Here is a 17,591-nt window from a genome sequence, read left to right on the forward strand (position 1 = left end):
TGACCTGAGCCGAAGTCGGACGCTCCACCAACTGAGCCACCCAGGCGGCCTGCAGATGTGAATTTTGAGTTGATAAGCTGACAGCGCGGTATCACAGTGGCAGAGTTCCATTAGTAGTTGGAGATGCAGGAATCCATTTGTTTTTCAGAAAGGAAAAAATTTAATGTGTTCCAAACCCTTGCTGGAGATGCACTGACAAGTATGTGTGCAATTTCTCACCTTCCTCATTTACGGTTAAGATTGGGAAGGGAGGGAATCCCACTTAGACAACTGTAAGAAACGAGTTGTTTTAGGGGCGCCTGGGTGGCGCAGTCGGTTAAGCGTCCGACTTCAGCCAGGTCACGATCTCGCGGTCCGGGGCCAGGTCACGATCTCGCGATGTCGCGATCTCGCAGTCCGTGAGTTCGAGCCCCGTGTCAGGCTCTGGGCTGAGGGCTCGGAGCCTGGAGCCTGTTTCCGATTCTGTGTCTCCCTCTCTCTCTGCCCCTCCCCCGTTCATGCTCTGTCTCTCTCTGTCCCAAAAAATAAATAAAAGTTGAAAGAAAGAAAGAAAGAAAGAAAGAAACGAGTTGTTTTAAAGCTTTCATTTTTACCGCTAAATGAATCCTATTGGAGAAACACCCAAGCAGGGCTGTTCTGGTTGAGGTGGGGGAGGGAGCTCCTTGAAGCCCTTTCTGTGTAGCATTATTTGTATACTCTCTACTCACTCCGTCTCTCCCGGATACTGCAAGGTGCCTTCAGACACCCTACTTTGGAACCCAGATCCCTCCAGAGCACAGGTGGGAAACCACTGAGCTAAGTCCAATGTTATAGAAGAAGTACTCAAAATCCAGGGAAATAAAGTCAGTTCTGGTTACCTGAGTGAATCTGGAGCATCTGAGGAATCTCCAGAGGAGATCCAGCATTTTGACTCAGCGTCACCCAGAATGGAACATTCTGTCACCCAGAATCGAACATTCACATCCTGAATTCTGGAAAAGCACAATTTTCTGTCTTAGGTGTGTGCTTTCAGAAGAGCAGGGTACCTTTACTTTCCAGCAAAACATTTCTGACCACTTAAAGCCAATTTATTCCAAGGACCATACTCTCCTCACCAAGATTTTGGTCAATACCATGAGTTACCTAAAACAGTGATTGATGATAACTTAAGCCTCACTGGTAAGGATTGCTTCTCTGGGAAGACTGTTGACCATTTGAAATGACTAATGTGGGCCAACTGAAAAAACTGCCTGGGTGACTATCAGCAAATGTTTCCGTATGTGGTGGCAGAGTAGAAGCAGCAGCAGGGGATGAAGGAAAGTACAGTGAACTGAAAGGTGCATGACCTGGGTTCATTCCCAGCTCTGCCTTTACCATATTAAAAAGAAAATCAAAAGAAAAAAGAAAAAAACATAAATAATTAGCTCTCATGTTGTATAGAGAGACCATCACATATGGAGGTGAACATGAAGATAAATGATCACCCAACACATTTTGTTGCTGAAAAGTTTTTGAACTGACGTCAAGCCTTGTATCTCTTTTCAGAGAGTAATAGACTACAATCTAGTATCCAGCCTGGGAACAACCTAAAAAGGTCATGTGATAGAATCTCTTTTAAAGGTCCAGACAGGAATGGTCCAAGGAGGTGAAGAGCCCTAGGTAAGGTTGTGTTTTAGAAAAAGGATCATAACTAACATTCAGTCCCTGTTTGTCTTTCCACTCAAGTGCTTAAACCCCGAATGAAAGCTAAGGTCTGTGTGCTTGTGAGATCATTAATTTAGATCTTGAATGCTTACCATGTGTAAATTTCTGAGATCTGTGTTACAGAAAAGACAATGATAAACAAAATTAGATAGGATTCTTGTGATTCAACTATCAGAAGCCAACACAGGCTAACTTTAAAAAGTGGGGATTCTGACAGAATGTTGGGGATCTCCTCAAATCCAAAGTATTTAATGACTAAGACTCAGGAGAAGTGGGGAGTGGAGAAGTTCAGAGGATTTAGGGAAAGAGAATACAATTTTCTCTCTGTGATACTATCATCAATATAGCTCATCTCTCTCTGCTTTCGAGATTACAATTTTCCAGAAGAAGGAATCTGATGGGTTCAACAGAGTCAGCTCTTCACTTCAGAAGAAAACTGCTATGGCCAGAGGTGTGCAGACAGATGATGTAGACATAGCAGTTGGGTCTCACACCTAGGAATTCCCAGAGATTAAAGAATCATTATGAGCTAGGACACTCCCCTAAAAAAGGATGTAATTCAATAAAAGAGAGCACCTGTCTTTAATGAGTTTACTGTCTTCTCAGGGTGATGAGCATGTAAAAAAACTAGAACAAAAGTCAAAAATTTATGACATGATAGAAGCATCAAAAAAGGAGTATATTAGCTCAAAGTGAGGAGACCATTTTTGAAAAAGGAAACAGAATTTTTCATTCACAGATGTCCTCTCAAATTTCCCCATTACTGTGAACACCTAGAATTTAGATCTTTTCAACTGTTCTCCAATTTTCCTTTAAAATAGAACATGGAAAATTATTTTACATAAGTAACATTTGAGAACGTTGGCATAATGGAACAATCCCAATTTGCAACAGCCACATTTACAAAACTATTTTGAATAGAAAACTTCTTATCTATCCCTTTAGAGCAATCCAAGAGAAAAATAAAGACAAAAGCTGGCACGTGAATAAGATTATAAAAGAAATTGGAAGAACTTCTTCTATTTAGCAGAAAAAGGAGTTGCAGCATGAGTATGGTAGGCAGTAGACCCACAGCAGTCTTGAAACATACTCTGAAATCACCCTTGGTGAACTGGGAGGAATAGAGATTAGCTGGTATTGGGGATGTAACCTCAGACTCTGGAATTAAATAAGGTAAATGGTTTAAGAATAAAAGACATACTGATCATGCGATCAAAGAGCTAAGATTTTTGAGATAAAGGGTATACAAGTGGATCTCCCATTTGGTACATAAGGCATGTCTTTCCATTCTGATACAGAAAATTAAAGTTCTGGAGGAATAAGATCATTGCAATATTTTACTCACCAACATACCTCCATTTTCTCCCATCTGTAGTCCAGACTACTCTTGGAGAAGAATCCGCCTCCCTTCTCAAAGCCTTCCACTGTGTTTTTCATGCTAATGGAACAATCCAAATTCCTTAGACAACTTTGAGAGATCCAAGAACATGGCTCTTAACTATCTTTCTGGTCAGGCTCCCACTGCACTGCTCAATGAATACTAAATTCCTGCCATATTTTGCATTTCCACTCTGATTTTTCTCATGTTCCATTCTCATGAATGGAAATACCTTTTTATCATATTTAAGGACTGTGGTATTGAGATTTACAAGAAATATATATTTGATCTTCAACCCCAGTTCTGGCACAGTGCTCCTAAAACCCTTGGAATTTCCTAATGGAAGAGAGTAATTAGGGTATCTTTTGTTATTTAATTAGGTGGCTTTTCGAAAGCCCCTAGGGTTGGGGGCTGGTTGCCAGGGGACCCAACCATGTGATTGGAGGGCTGGAACTTTCAGTTCCACCTCCCTCTGGGGAGAAGAAAGGTACTGGAGGTTGGAGCCATTGCCTGTGTCCAAAGATTTAATCAATCATGACTACATAATGAAGCCTCCGTAAAACCCTAAAAGGACAGTATTCAGGGAGCTTCTAGGTTGGTAAACACGTGGAGATGTGGGGAGAGTAGTGTGCTGGAAGACAGAGCTCAGAATCTCCATGTCTTTTCCCCGTACCTTGCCCTATGCATCTCTTCCATGAGGCTGTTTCAGAGTTACATCCTTTTATAATCAACCAGTTATTTAGTAAAAGTTTTCCTGAGTTCTGTGAGCCAATCTAGCAGACTAATCAAACCCAAGGAATGGGGTAGTGGTTTATAGCTGGCTGGTGAGAAGTACAGAGAACAAAGTGTGCTTGTGATTGGCATCTGAAGGTAGGGGTAGAGGGATGGTCTTGGAGGACTTAGTGCTCAATCTATGGAATCTGTTCCTATATCTGGGTAGATAGTGTCAGAGTTGAATTGAATTGTAGGGCACCTGAATGGTCCCTGGAGAATTACTTGGTGCTATGTGGAACTCCCCTGGCCCCCCATGTTGGAATTGGTCTCAGAACCATGAGGACTTAGCTAGGATGCTTCAACATGAAATCATTTTTTTGATTCATGGCAATTTGCAGTTGTTCTGTCCATTTGCCTTTATTTTGGTCTTTCCTATATTTATTTATTTATGGACTTCCAATGAACTTTAATCTCCCTGAGTAGGGACTGTACTAGAAAAAGAAAGAGGCTTAGACTTGCATCAAAGATTCTCCATTCCCTGGGTGTGTGACTTTGGAAAAGGTCACTTAATTTCTCTGAGCTTCCTTCTATTTCCTTTATAAAATGGGATAACAATATCAGACTCTCAAAGGTGAATGTAAAGTATGTGTATGAATCTATGATTTTAATTACATTTGAATATACATGGAACTATCACAATTATTTTAAAATTCTTATTCCTATCTTAATCAAGTCTGTTTTGTTGAAAGAGAGGTGAAACAGATCAACTAGCTTCAGGAAAGCTAATATCATTCAAAAATCCAAGATAGTTATAAGTAACACAGCTTTTGAAAGAGAAATGAGGCAAATAAGCCTCAGCAACAATGGGGAAGAGATGCAAATTCCACCAGAGCTCTGTTGGCTTAACTCACATCAAATGCTCACTGCTGACCACCAATAACCTTCTGCCAGCCGAGTGAAAACATGGAGTGAAAACATGGCACCCGCTTCTCTTGTCCTATGGAATGGGGGCACTTTCCAATGGGAGTATCTGAGCAAATAATACCATAAAATATCCATAGGCTCATAGAGTCTCATACACAAATGTATAAATACTAGTAGTAACCATGGCAAAGCAGCCAAGATATTTTTGTTTGGTTGGTTTTGGTTGGTTTTTTAGACAGGAAATCTCCATAAGTGATAGAAGCCCTCTGAACTTTTTATACTCCTGAATATAATTGCAGAGAAGGTGTTCAGACTCATCAAAGAAAGCTCTCCATCACAAAGATGTTTAAAATAGGTACAAAGTTTCAGTTATACAAGGTGAATAAGTTCTGGGAGATTTAATAGAATAAATGTGACCACAACAAATAATATGTAGTGTATGCTTGAAATGTTCTAAGAAGGTAAATCTTCAGTGCTCTCACCATAATAAAGATAACAATGGGCAGCAGGGAGGATGGGCGAAATGGGTGAAGGGGAGTGGGACATACAGGCTTCCAGTTATAGAATGAGTAAGTCACAGGACTAAAGGTCATGGCACAGGGAATAGAGTCAATGACATTGTAATAGCATTGTACGGTGACATGGTAGCTACACTTGTGTTGAGCATAGCATAATGTACAAAGAAGCTGAATCACTACATGGTATACCTGAAACTATAAAAAAAGTGTAAAAACATAACTATATGAAGTGATATATTCATTAGCTTCGTTGTGATTATTTCACAAAGAATATGTATGTGAAATCAAAGTGTAAACCTAAAATATATACAATTGTGAATTATACCTCAAATTTTGGGGAAATAAGAGCACACTGAAGTGCACAATTGCCTTCAGAAGTCCTCTGCCTGCACCTTGCCTCTTCATGAGCCATTCCTCAGGGTGCCTTGGTTGCTCAACATCACCTGTGAGGCTGGCTTATGCATAGACCAAATCTGATGCAGCTGCGTCTCCAATATGTAGTCTGTGGACTTGTGGTTGTCTACATCATCCTTATTCACAGTTCCTAGAGGTCCCAGCCAGTGCTTCTTAATTGTATAATCAAAATGTAGATCTGATGGGGGTGACTGAATCACTGTAGTGTAATAAATAAGTCTGAATTTGGTTTCCAGTTCTAGCTTTGACATTGATCACCTCTGTGGCTTTAGGCTATTTTTAATCTCTCGAAAATTCTAAGTCTAATTGAGAAGATGATTGTAAAGGCTCGTCCTGCTATGGCCTCTTTGGTTTCTAGACTTTATAGTCTCCAGGGAGAGGTTATGCATATACTTATTTAAAACATCTACTGAGCTTCTCTTATATTCCAAAAACTTTGAGGCTTTAGAAATACAGAGATAAATAGGAGAAGGCTTGATTCCAAACAGGCTCTCGATTTTCCTTCTCTTTCTCTCTTTAACAGCTGGCTTACCTCAGGGGCTTGAGAAAAACACCTGGATTGTAAGGTAAAAATCATTCCTGCCTTCACTAAACACAATCCCAGGGCATGAGCCCCCTGGAGTTGAATAAGTGCTCTACTTCTTTCCATTTGTATTTTCTCCATCTGTTCTAATTACATCCCCTCCTTGGGAGTAAGAGAACTACCACTGGCTGTTGCAATGTAAAGGTGAGAAAGGTTAATTAACACTGAAGACAGATCCCAATTGCCTTACATCACTCCCCTGTCCATATGCATTACACTGTGAGAGGGTGCCCTCCCTCCTGTGACCCAATACTGCTCATGCCTGCTCCTCTCAACCTCTTGCATGGCTCCCCTCTTTGAGTTACCTCCACAGCACTGCATCCAAAGGCACTCATCCATGTTAATGTGACAAAACACCTTAGTCATAGAGAGCGGGGGAGGCATGTCATGTCTTAGAGTAGAAAGGGTCATGCCAAACTGCCTTCAGGACTCTCAGATCCAACCAGCATTAAAGTCAGCAGCCTGAGTGAATTATAGTCATTTATCCACACAATGACCTGGAGATAGACAATGCTATAACCACTTTGCAGACTGAGAGTAAAGGATTGAGGGAGATGGAGTGATTTACCAATGGTCACACAACAAACAAGAGCCAGGATTTAAACCCAAGTTCACTACATTTTCCATTACATGTTGCTTTTTGTCTGCTTCAAATTCTCCTTTGTTTCATGCCAGTGGTGTCCATTCCTTTTGCCTTCTTCCATTGCTTTCATTTTTCCACCAACTTCCATTATTAAATGCCCCATGTTTAGGTCTTACAGGCCTAGCTTTTTTTTACTGTGTCACATCTTCAAACTTTGTCATTAAATATGTTCAATGCAAAAACAAAACAAAACAAAAACCTAAACTATAAATGCTGTGAAAGCAGGGACTTCATTGTGGTTTGCCACTGAATTCATAGCACCCAGCACCTAGTATATCATTAACCATTATTCATTGGATGACTTTAGTAAAGGCCAACTTTTGCCTGTTTTTACTGATATAACATCACATGTTTACTGAATACGTACGGTACACTGTAAGGTAAAGTAAGAACCATAGAAGACATCGCTAAAGGATTTTAAAGTCGACTTAAGAAGATAGCACAAATACAAAATTTAACATTCAATTATTCTTTTATTTATAAAATGTATGTTATCTATTCTGTGCTGGAAAATATGTATTTTTTGCTTGGCCTGAAATAATAAACAAGCCCATGTTTTTAATCCACAAATCTTGTTTGTAGAGAGAGACAACAGAAGAGAATATTAAACTCTGGGCAAATAAATGCTAAAGAAGATGTAAATGGGAATGTGGAAGGAAAAAGCATAGGTGCCTAATCTGTTTCAAAATCGGAAGAAGAGATCTTGGAGAAAGAGGTGTCTAAGAACACGTAGAAGTCAGAGGCAAAGAAGTGTAAGGGTACAAATCATTTCCAGAAGAAACAACATGTAACCAGAAGTTAAAGAAATACTATAAATTATTTAGCATGGCTAGAGGGTAGGGTATGAAGTGAGGAATCCTGAGAGACGAAGATAGGTAGATTAGTGATCACTCAAGACTTGCTTGTCAACATTTGGTTCTAGAACAAACAGCACCAGCCCCGCCTGGGAAGTGCAGTATTGTAGGCATATGATTTAAGGAGGCATTCACTCTCAGGCTCATGCAGAGTATAGGATTGGTACCAGTACTGCCCTAACAATGAGTGCCTCCTTAAATTGTTCACCTGTGATGTCTCAACTTACCGTAGTCCTAGACACAATGGATCAAAACTAGTTTAACAAGATGCCCTGGGGATGTGCATGCACATTGCATTTGAGAAGAGCTGTTCTAAAGGGTTTGTAAACCATGCTTGTGTTTGGAGATGGTCTTGGAAGCAATGGTTGTGATTTATAGGTATTCGACAAGAGTAGATTCCTTGACATATAAAGGTCCCTGGAAATGTGGGGGAAAATGCTAAAGTCGACCATGTCAGGAGCTAGAGAAGCTAGTTAGGAGGCTGTTAGAGCGAGTCGTAAAGAATCTTTAGGATTCAATCCGTTAAAGTTAAAGATTCTACTGTAATTCTTTAAGTATTATTATAGTGACTCAGGACTGGAGGAGTAGTCAGGTTTGAGGGGTGCTGATCAGATTTAGTGGATGGCTGGAAGTGTGGAGTAAGGATGAAGGAGAAATCCAGAACACCTGGCTCAGGCTGCAGCAACCAGGTGGTTGGGAGTACCACACACTGACAAAAGAGCGACATGTGGAGAGAAAATGATGAGTAAACACCTGGAGATGTTAAATTTGATAAATTTTAGTTTATACAACATGATATATGGGTGTCCAGATTATGAAGAGAGATAGGAGGTACGGAGATGGATTTCAGAACTATCATCTCTAAAAATGATAATGAGAGCTGTGGGAATAGGAGTTTTTAAAGTATATAAAATAAGAGCTATTTTTTTTAAATGTGGAATACCAACATTTAAGTAATATCTGAACAATTATTTTCATTTTTGAAATTATCTTCACATCTAACATACCATTTGAACTAAACTAACTTTTTAGGGGAAGGCAGGCAGGGAAAGATTATGGTCTTCACAGATAAAGAAACTGGGGCTTGCAAATTTGAAGTTCATCTAGCTGAACACCCACCTGGAGCTGTTCCAATAGCATTGTAGGGCATGCAATCAAGAGAGAAACCCAACAGAATTAACGTGGACCACAGTGGTTAACAAAGCCTTCATGGAAGAAGTACCCATTATTTCACCAAGTGTTACTTATGAGCAATAGATCTTTAGCCTTGATATTTACGGTTTAATATTTTAACAATTAGTATATTTGCTAAGTGTTTGAGAGTCCTGAACAACTATTGGTAAAAGAAAAATAAATGCTCCTTTGTCTATTCCAGGATTATTGAAGATTTTACAATGACCTGGGCAACATATTAAGAACCGATTGCTATTAAATCTTGAATGACAAAATCTTGACAGAAATACCTCTTAATCATCCTATCACTTCAGGCCAGACTAATTATGATGGTACAAATGTGTACTTTGAGGCAGAACAGCAGCTAATAATTCTACCTACATTAGGCAGTTATTTGGACAGGAGAAAGATGCAATAACTGATTTATAATGTGAGACATGATTAAGAGGAAACTTTTGACTATATTAATCTTACCTACAATTCCTAACCTTGGGTGACACAGAATCAACTATAACAACATTCTGAATTCTTATAAACATTCTCCATGTTAGTCACAGAATTACAGCTACATCTTTATCTTTCACAAGTGACCTAAGGTTCTAAGAAGTATAATAATTACCATTAACCATTATATGGTTTATATGGTTTGTTATATTTTTAAAGTACTCTAACATAGAATATTTAATTGGATAATTACTAAAGTGTTACAAAGAGAGCAAGATGGAAATTTTTACTCTTGTGTTTTATTTAAAAAGATGGGAGAAAATAAAGTTTATGGAGGATGAGATTTGCTTGGGTTAAAATAGTAGTTAATAGCAATAGTTTTAATATAAATAATATATTAAGAGCATAAGATATGCCAGGAATTGAGCCAAGTGCTTTATAATCATTATTTCACTTAATCCTTACAATGAACTATGTATTATTATCCTCATATTACAGATAATGAACCTAAACCTTGAACAAGAAAGTTGTACAAAATTAAACAGAATATGTAATGGAACTGGGAGATGAAGTGAGTTCTAACTCACCATAACACTTTGCTCTTAGGAGTCATTCAGTAATCCTGTTGGATATCCATTACAATGAGGGTATAGTTGGAGACACTAAAAATCTATAAATTATTGTTTTATAAAAATATATACAGATTAAAATATTAAAAATAATTAAAATGAACAGATTCTTTAAAAATTACCCAAAATATAAACATGGTTCCTTTTTTTTTTTTTAACAATTTTTTCTTATGTTTATTTCTGAGACAGAGAGAGACAGAGCATGGGTGGGGGAGGGGCACGGAATCAGAGAGAGAGGGAGACACGGAATCCAAAACAGGCTCCGGGCTCTGAGCTGTCAACACAGAGCCCGATGAGGGGCTCGAACTCACAAACCGTGAGATCATGACCTGAGCCGAAGTCAGTCACTCAACTGACTGAGCCACCCAGGTGCCCCAAACATGGTTCCTTTAAGAACTTAATAGTTTGGGGGTGCCTGGGTGGCTCAGTCTGTTAAGCGTCTGACTTGGGCTCCAATCATGATCTCCTAGTAAGTTCAAGCCCTGCATCTGGCTCTGTGCTGGCAGTGCAGAGCCTGGAGCCTGCTTTGGATTCTGTGTCTCCCTCTCTCTCTGCCCCTCCCTGGCTCGTGCTCTGTCTCTCAAAAATAAACATTAAAAAAAAAAAAAAGAACTTATAGCTTGGAAGTCTATAAAGAGATAATTCCAAAACAGTGTGGGCACTGTAACAAAAAATGGAATGGAGAGGAAACAGACTCACAGATTACATCACAGAAAAAGGATCTTACGGGGCAGATAGGAATTTCTTGGGCCACAAAGAGTGAGGGGGCCAATTCTAGGCAGACAGGTCAGCATATGAAGAAAACAATGCATGTACATATAAAACAGTAATTTAGAGAATAAAGAAAAAGTTTTAGATAACTGCACCGTGGTTTTAAGGGTGAAATGATAGAAGATGATGTTATTGGAACCAGATTATTATACCTGTTTTAGTCAAAGGAAGCATTAGAGATACTAAGCCAGTAAATGAATGTGGAGGTGGGTTTCCTAGAGAGTCAGATGATTGCTCGATGTGTGGGAAACTTAAGAGGGGCCTGTTATGGACTGAATCTTTGTGTCCCCTCCCCAAATGCCTATGTTGAAACCCTACTCTCCAGTGTGACAGTTTAAGGAAGTGGACCCTTTGGGAGTAATTGGGATTAGACAGGGTCATGACGGTAGAACTCTCATAAATGGGATTACCGCCTATGAGTAGCACTAAATAGCTTGTGTCCTCTGCTTTCTACCATATGGAGATACAAGAAGTAGGTAGTATGTGACCTGGAATAGGACTATCACCAGAGCCTGACCTTGTTGGTACCCTGATCTTGGACTTCCAGCCTCCAGAACTGTGAGAAATTTGTTGTTTATAAACCACCCAACCTATGATACTTTGTTACAGCAGTCCAAACTGATAAGACAGTGCCTGAGAGAGAGGACAAGGTGAGTGGTTTGCTGTGAAGCTGTGCAGGAGCCAGACAAGGAGGGCCTGACTTAAGGCAGTAGAGTGGGCACAGAGTTGAGACTAGGTGTTTGGAAAGTCTGGATGAACAGACTTGGGTACCAATTTGCTAGCCTTCCGTCCACAAGGCTCGGTAAACCTAATTCCTCCATTATTATGTTCCCAAACCTATTTTATTTTTATTGATGCTTTCCTGAATATCAAAGCCTCTCTTGATAGCTCTCTCAACTAGATTCAACTTCTCATTCTTGTCATTCAAATCTTGTAGTACTTCCTCTGGCAAGGTGCTTAGCATGGATTCCTTAATTCCCAAGTTAATGTGTATCCATACCTTACCATGACTGGTCTGTAAATATCTGGAGAAAAGGATCAGTGTCTGATTACTCTTAAATCCATTACAAACCTAGCTCAATGTCTGAAGTATAGGTAAATATTAAATACTGGTTGAAAAATGAACTATTCTGCAATTCTTACCCAGTCCTTCTAATGACATAAATAGTCTTAGGCTTCACAGTAAACTTAATTAATGGCTAAATGCATTTGGTATCCACTCCCATAACACTTCACAATCCCAATCATAATACTCACCATTGAGTATTAAAATTTATTTCTAGATTCTGTTAATTGTATGATGATACCCACTGCACCTCTTACAATGTTTGAAACTCCATAAATGCTTATCTAATTAGTGAATAAATAAGCAAGTCATTAATTATTTTGTCTCATGTGTTATGCATTTTGCCTCCCAGCTCTTCCCTTTGTGCTCCATGCGCGTGCACACATGTATCTTTGCATGCCTGTCCGGCAACTTTGGCTCTTTAGAGCATACTCAAAAAATACAAAGAAACCCAGAGAGGGCTCTATGTAGTCAAGGCGGCAATTAAAACATCCATTTTGACCTCTTCCAGAGGTATATTGTGAACTCTGAGAACACAGCTTCCAAAACTGGCATTGCCATCTTAACAAATTCATTCGACCAGAGAATCAGGCCACACAGGGTGTCAGGTTCCACCAGAAGTTAGATGAAAGTCTTCTGCAATTTTACCATTTCCCCCCCCCAAACACATATGCTGTGCTTAGAAGGTCCAGGGAAATTCAGTGGACACTGATTAGAAAAGCTAAAGAGAAAACTCCCTAATACTCAACTCCTGCCAACTTGAAGACAGTGTAGTCACATAGTTTTTGTGGTATCAACTGAATCAACACAGGTATTGGCACCGGATTTACTTATGAAACTGGGAAAGCTACTTGGAGTGAGGAATTTTGAATAATAGCCTAAAGCCAGGTAAGAAGTAGTTTTGGTCTTCCTCATCCAGTTCCTGTATCCATCATACACTTCTGAGTTAATTCTACCACCACCTGTGTTCTCTTACACGACGTTACCCCAGATATTGCCATACTATTTGGTGTCACCTTTCACCCTCCACTGTTGAGATGACATCCTTATTCATCTATCTAGTGTCTCCTACCCCTGCTACCCAGGACTTGAGAATTCTTCTGAGGTTTTATCTTGTTCTTTCCGTTGGAGCATACTCATCTGTTTGTCCATTTTGTTTGATCTCTTCCCTGTTCCTTTCTGTGCATTAGATAAAACCACCACCTCTCCCAGTGTTAGAGGAGTGGCCTCCTGTAGGAGATGAACCTTATCAGTCAACTCTACCCTAGCTCTTGGTGGTCTCTCAAACATTTTTGAGTGTCCAAACAGTCCATTCTATTTTTAATGGCTCCCAGTAGTTGAGGGTGTGCCAAGACCTGATCTTCTTCTAAAGAGGGAATGGTCTCTGGTATAGCTTTCAAGCATGCAAATATACCCTGTCCCATGGGACTACAAGCCTAACCCCCTTGGCTACCAGTTCCAGGTGATCTAGGGGTGTCCCCTGGCAGCAGTTGCAAAAAAATGGGGCTCCAAATGAGTGTATAATATATGCTCCTGTCTGGGAGACACAGTCCAGTGGTATGGAGGCAGAAAGAGAGTACCAGGATGGCCACACTGGCTTATGTCCAGTAGACCTCTAGAGTGAGCCAAACCTGAAGCCTACCCTTAGGGCTGAAGCTACAGGACAAGCAAATAGTCCAGTTTCACACAAAGACTGGGGGTGTGTTTCACTCCACGGTCTGTGCGGTGCTCTCCGGGAAGCAGCGTGCCAGCAATGGTTCCCCGTCGTTACCATCTGGTGGAACCGAGAAACCCAAGTCCACAGGGGCCGCAAAAACACACCAGAAGCATGCAGACGCCTGTGCTTCGGGCCCTCCAGAAAAGACCTTGGTCAGCCCTTCCAGGTTTGTGTGATTAGAAGCCTGCCCCTCAGGCTACAGCCACAATAAGCTAAGCGGTTGCCTTCTCGGAGCTCCCTGGGCCTCGTGCCTGCGGTGCCCTGGGGGTGGCGGCCCTTTAGGAGCTCTCTCTCCATTGGTTACAGGCCTGCGGGAAGTACAGGAAGCCCCTCCCGCGCCCCCTGGCAACAGCTGCCAAATATGAGGCCTGCACCCGCCTCCTGAAGCTCTCAGCAGCCCGGGGGCACGTGCGCTCTGGCACACTGCCGGGACGGCGTGAAGACGGTGTCCGCCGTGAAAGCGGAATAAAAAATAGAAAAGGAAAGAGGAGGGAGGGGGGAGCGGAAAGGGAGCCTACAGTTTTAAGAAGAAAACAAAAAAGGCGGCGCCCAGCGGCTGGAGCTTGGCGAGGGAGCGGGAAGATGGCGCCTGCCAGTCTTCCTGTGCAGGGACTGTGGCCTCCAAATGCGCCCCAAGCAGGCGCCTACGTCCTCAGGGCGGAGCTCCACGAGGAGCAAATTGAGCCTCTCTCACATCTAGAGAGCCGAGGCCCTCCGCGGTGGCCTGCCGCTGGGCCCTGAAGGTGGGTGAGTCCTAGGGTGCCCCCGAGACCCATTCCTCCCAGCGCGGTTTGCCACGGGAGTGTCGTGGAAGCGAGCCACCCCACCCCCTCCTCAGGGGGGTGGGTGCCTTCATAGCTGAACATTTACAGGCCCGGCTCTCAGGTGCCACTTGTAGAAGCTGGGGGGTTCAAACCCTTTACCTCTCGGGGAGAAGCTCTGGGTTTCGGTGGGTCGCCACCTGGCCGCGCTCGGGGTGGGCGACTGTGCCCCAGCCTCCTACCTGCTTTCGTGTGGGCCTCTCTCCTTCGGACAGGATGCACAGGAGTCACTCAGAGAGTTTTTTAGGTTTTTTCCAGGGAAACTTCTTCCACATTTATCTGTAGACTCTAACAGGAGGAGCAGAGCCCAGACCCTCTGAGGCCACCATCTTGAACCGGAACTGGACAATTCTTTATAGAGTTTCTCCCCACCCCCCAGAGTCAGGTTTCTCCTATTTGCACCCAGTCGGGCCACACACCTGCTCAGTATTTGATAGTGGCTCCCCTAAACCGTGCCAGAAACTCGTGGATATTTTTGTTGGGCAGACAAGTATCTCAGCGGTGACTCTTCATACCAGACTGCTTTAAAAAAAATTATTTTGCAGACCTTCTTGCCATTGCAAATAATATTCTCCCTGCCTGAAATGGCCTTCCCTCTGTTTGTTTACACTCATAAATCCTACTCATCCTTCTCTGCTCAGATATTGCCTTCTTTGTAATGTCTTCCCTTATCACCTTATAAAATGAGAGGGGTAGACAGGCTTTCTATTTTATTAACCTTCTATGGTCTGAGGCTTGTTCACGTCTCTTTAACCCCACCAGATGCGAAGGCACTTGAAGGGCAGGGGGTTTTCAACTCTTAGTTCTCTGTGCTCAGATGTAAGTGTGAGTCCAAAGTAGAAACTGTTAACTATTTGCAGAATGATTCTATTCACATCCTTATGGCAAATATCTTACTTGCAGATATGGCCCCAGTAAGATGCACCTGTGCCAATTGTCCCCATCATTAATATGGCAAGTTCTGAGCATCCATTATTCCATAATTCCTGGGCGGCCCCCATATTTCAGCTGATACAAAGTCAACCTTCATATAGATGGCACCTCTGCTCTGGTGTGATCACCAAGAAGCCATAAAGAGGAATTAGTCAGCTTAGGTGGATAATTGATGGATGTCAAGTGTCCCTTTGTATAAAAGACTTGCTTCTAGACCGATTGCCTGAGGGCTCAAGAGGCTCCTAGTTGACAACCCAGATGCCTTCTTTTTACTTCCTCTGAATATCTGCATTTTCATCCAAAATTAAGGCACCAAGGACAGCTTTGAAGCGATGGCCTCGGGGCTAGTACATTTAATGAGAAATCTTATTTTCAGGGGTCATCTTCTGATACCTTGTGCTAATCACGCCTGGCCTTGAAGTGATGGGATTGCTATGCACCTACTTAAATTAAAAAAAAAAAAAAAAAAAAATCTTACAATTTAATAGGACTTATTAGTTTTAGAGGTTTTTGACAACTTGATTTGCTTTCTTCTAATTAGTTAATGGTTGGTTCAGGCTGTGACAGCCCCCAGCAGGGCTTACAGCTTATAGTCAAAGCTTATGGCCTTGAAATACAGGCTCTAAGCTTAGAGTGGTTAGGAAAAAACATAAACAGGGAAGTAATATGTGTTATCCATAATGAAGGGCTCTTCCTCCCTCTATCATTCAAAGAACTGAAGAAGGTCCCTCCCCCCACCCCCAGCCTGAAAAACTGACATTCTAAAAGTAAAAGATTTAGGAGTGCCTTACTCAAATTCATGAGTGATATTCATTGCTGAGTTAGGATGACAACCCTTGTTTTTGACTCCCAGTGTAAAGTTCATTTCACAAAACACTATGCTGCCTCTTGCAAAATTCACCTGTTAAGCGTTAAAGTAGGTAAAATGCCAGTTTGAAGCTCAACAGGATGATAGGGGGGAAAGTAGGCTGAAGGAGCAGCTGAACTTGTTGATTGGTATTACTCCATGCAGCTACACCCCCACTTACACTACCCCAGCCCACTGATCAGCATTTTCCTTTTGTGCAGACTTCGTAGCCAAAGAATCAATACATCATTAGCCTGTAGCATGTTGTTTTCTGGGTATCAGACGAGCTCCTGGGAGCATTCTTTGAGTCATAATGACAGGGGTTGGGCTGTAATGTAAGTCCTGAATTATGCCACATTAAGGATCTTCCTCCCCCATGAAGCTGGTAAGCTGCTCAAATATTCCCTTGTGTGGCTTCAGACACAGCCATCAAATATTTAGGATGGATTTTGGCTAATGTGCCTCACTTATCCCCAAGATATTCTCCTAAAACAGGTAGCTGGTATTAATACCTGTTAAGAGGTGAGGAAAGAGAGCCTTGAAGAGATTAAGTGGACAAGACTTGCATCCTGGAGTAGCCAAATCAATCCCTTAGATCCCTTTACTGCACTAGCCACTCCCTGTTCCTTTGGCTTTGAGAACCAGAAAGGTTTTGAAAATTCTCTTCACGGACTGTCTCCAGCTGCTCTATCCCCAGCCAGAGAGCTCATGACCACCGGCTGGCATTAAACTTCATCATTCTCTGCCCTCCGCTCCTATTCCTGCGCCTGCCTCTTCCCAAGACTCAGACGTCCCTTCTCTCTCAGCCTCCCCCAGCCCTCATCTCCTTCCTCTCCTTCCCCCTGAATGACTCATTTTGTTTACTGAGCAGAGAAGCTAATAGAAGGCAGCAGAATTTAAGCTTCCCTGGGACTTGCTTTACACGCTGACAAAATCATTCTTTTCTCTCTCTGTTAAATATTCATGGCTCTCAGATTTTTAGATACAAAGGTACATTTTGTTTTAAAATGTGCTGATCCACGACATACTGGTTTGCATTGATTTCTTCCTCTTTGCATTTCTATTGCATTGGAAATAAAGAGGTCCTCATTCACTTCTTCTGAAATATGGACCTGAATTTATCTTTGGTTTTCTTTTTAATTTGGTTGCTATTTGGCAAAAGGGCTGATGTTGGTAGACATTTTCCATGTTTGTGCGTTTTTCTCTTTTGACATGGTGCGCGTGCACACACACGCAGACACGTAGACACAGAAAAATCACATCATCTTTTCCAGGCATCACAGCCTCATGTTAATGTGATTTGAAAGGGATTTTGACAAAGGTTTGATCTATTACAGAGTTCAAATATTTACAATTTGGAACAAAAATAAAATGTAGATTTACACAGATGAAGAACAGACTCCTCCTAGAACAGTTCAGAGAATAGTCAAAAATGAAATGGGAGAAGTGCCTCCATCTTAAAAAAAGGAGGAGTGAAGG

The 17,591-nt window shown here is 41.6% G+C and overlaps 1 long non-coding RNA gene across 5 annotated transcripts in view; it reads right to left on the minus strand.

Annotated features, from left to right (window-relative positions):
* LOC123381807 overlaps window positions 1-14,710 on the minus strand; it is a 466,019-nt gene extending 451,309 nt beyond the window's left edge. For 2 of the 5 annotated variants that reach the window (XR_006589252.1, XR_006589250.1), the window contains exon 1: window positions 14,515-14,710. This is a non-coding gene — a long non-coding RNA (uncharacterized LOC123381807). The remainder of the gene's footprint in view (window positions 1-14,514) is intronic. The other 3 variants (XR_006589253.1, XR_006589254.1, XR_006589251.1) reach the window with 2 other exon arrangements.
* Between the last annotated feature and the right edge of the window lie 2,881 nt (window positions 14,711-17,591).

Source organism: Felis catus, chromosome D4 (assembly GCF_018350175.1).
Source record: "Felis catus isolate Fca126 chromosome D4, F.catus_Fca126_mat1.0, whole genome shotgun sequence".
NCBI classification, from domain to species: domain Eukaryota; kingdom Metazoa; phylum Chordata; class Mammalia; order Carnivora; family Felidae; genus Felis; species Felis catus.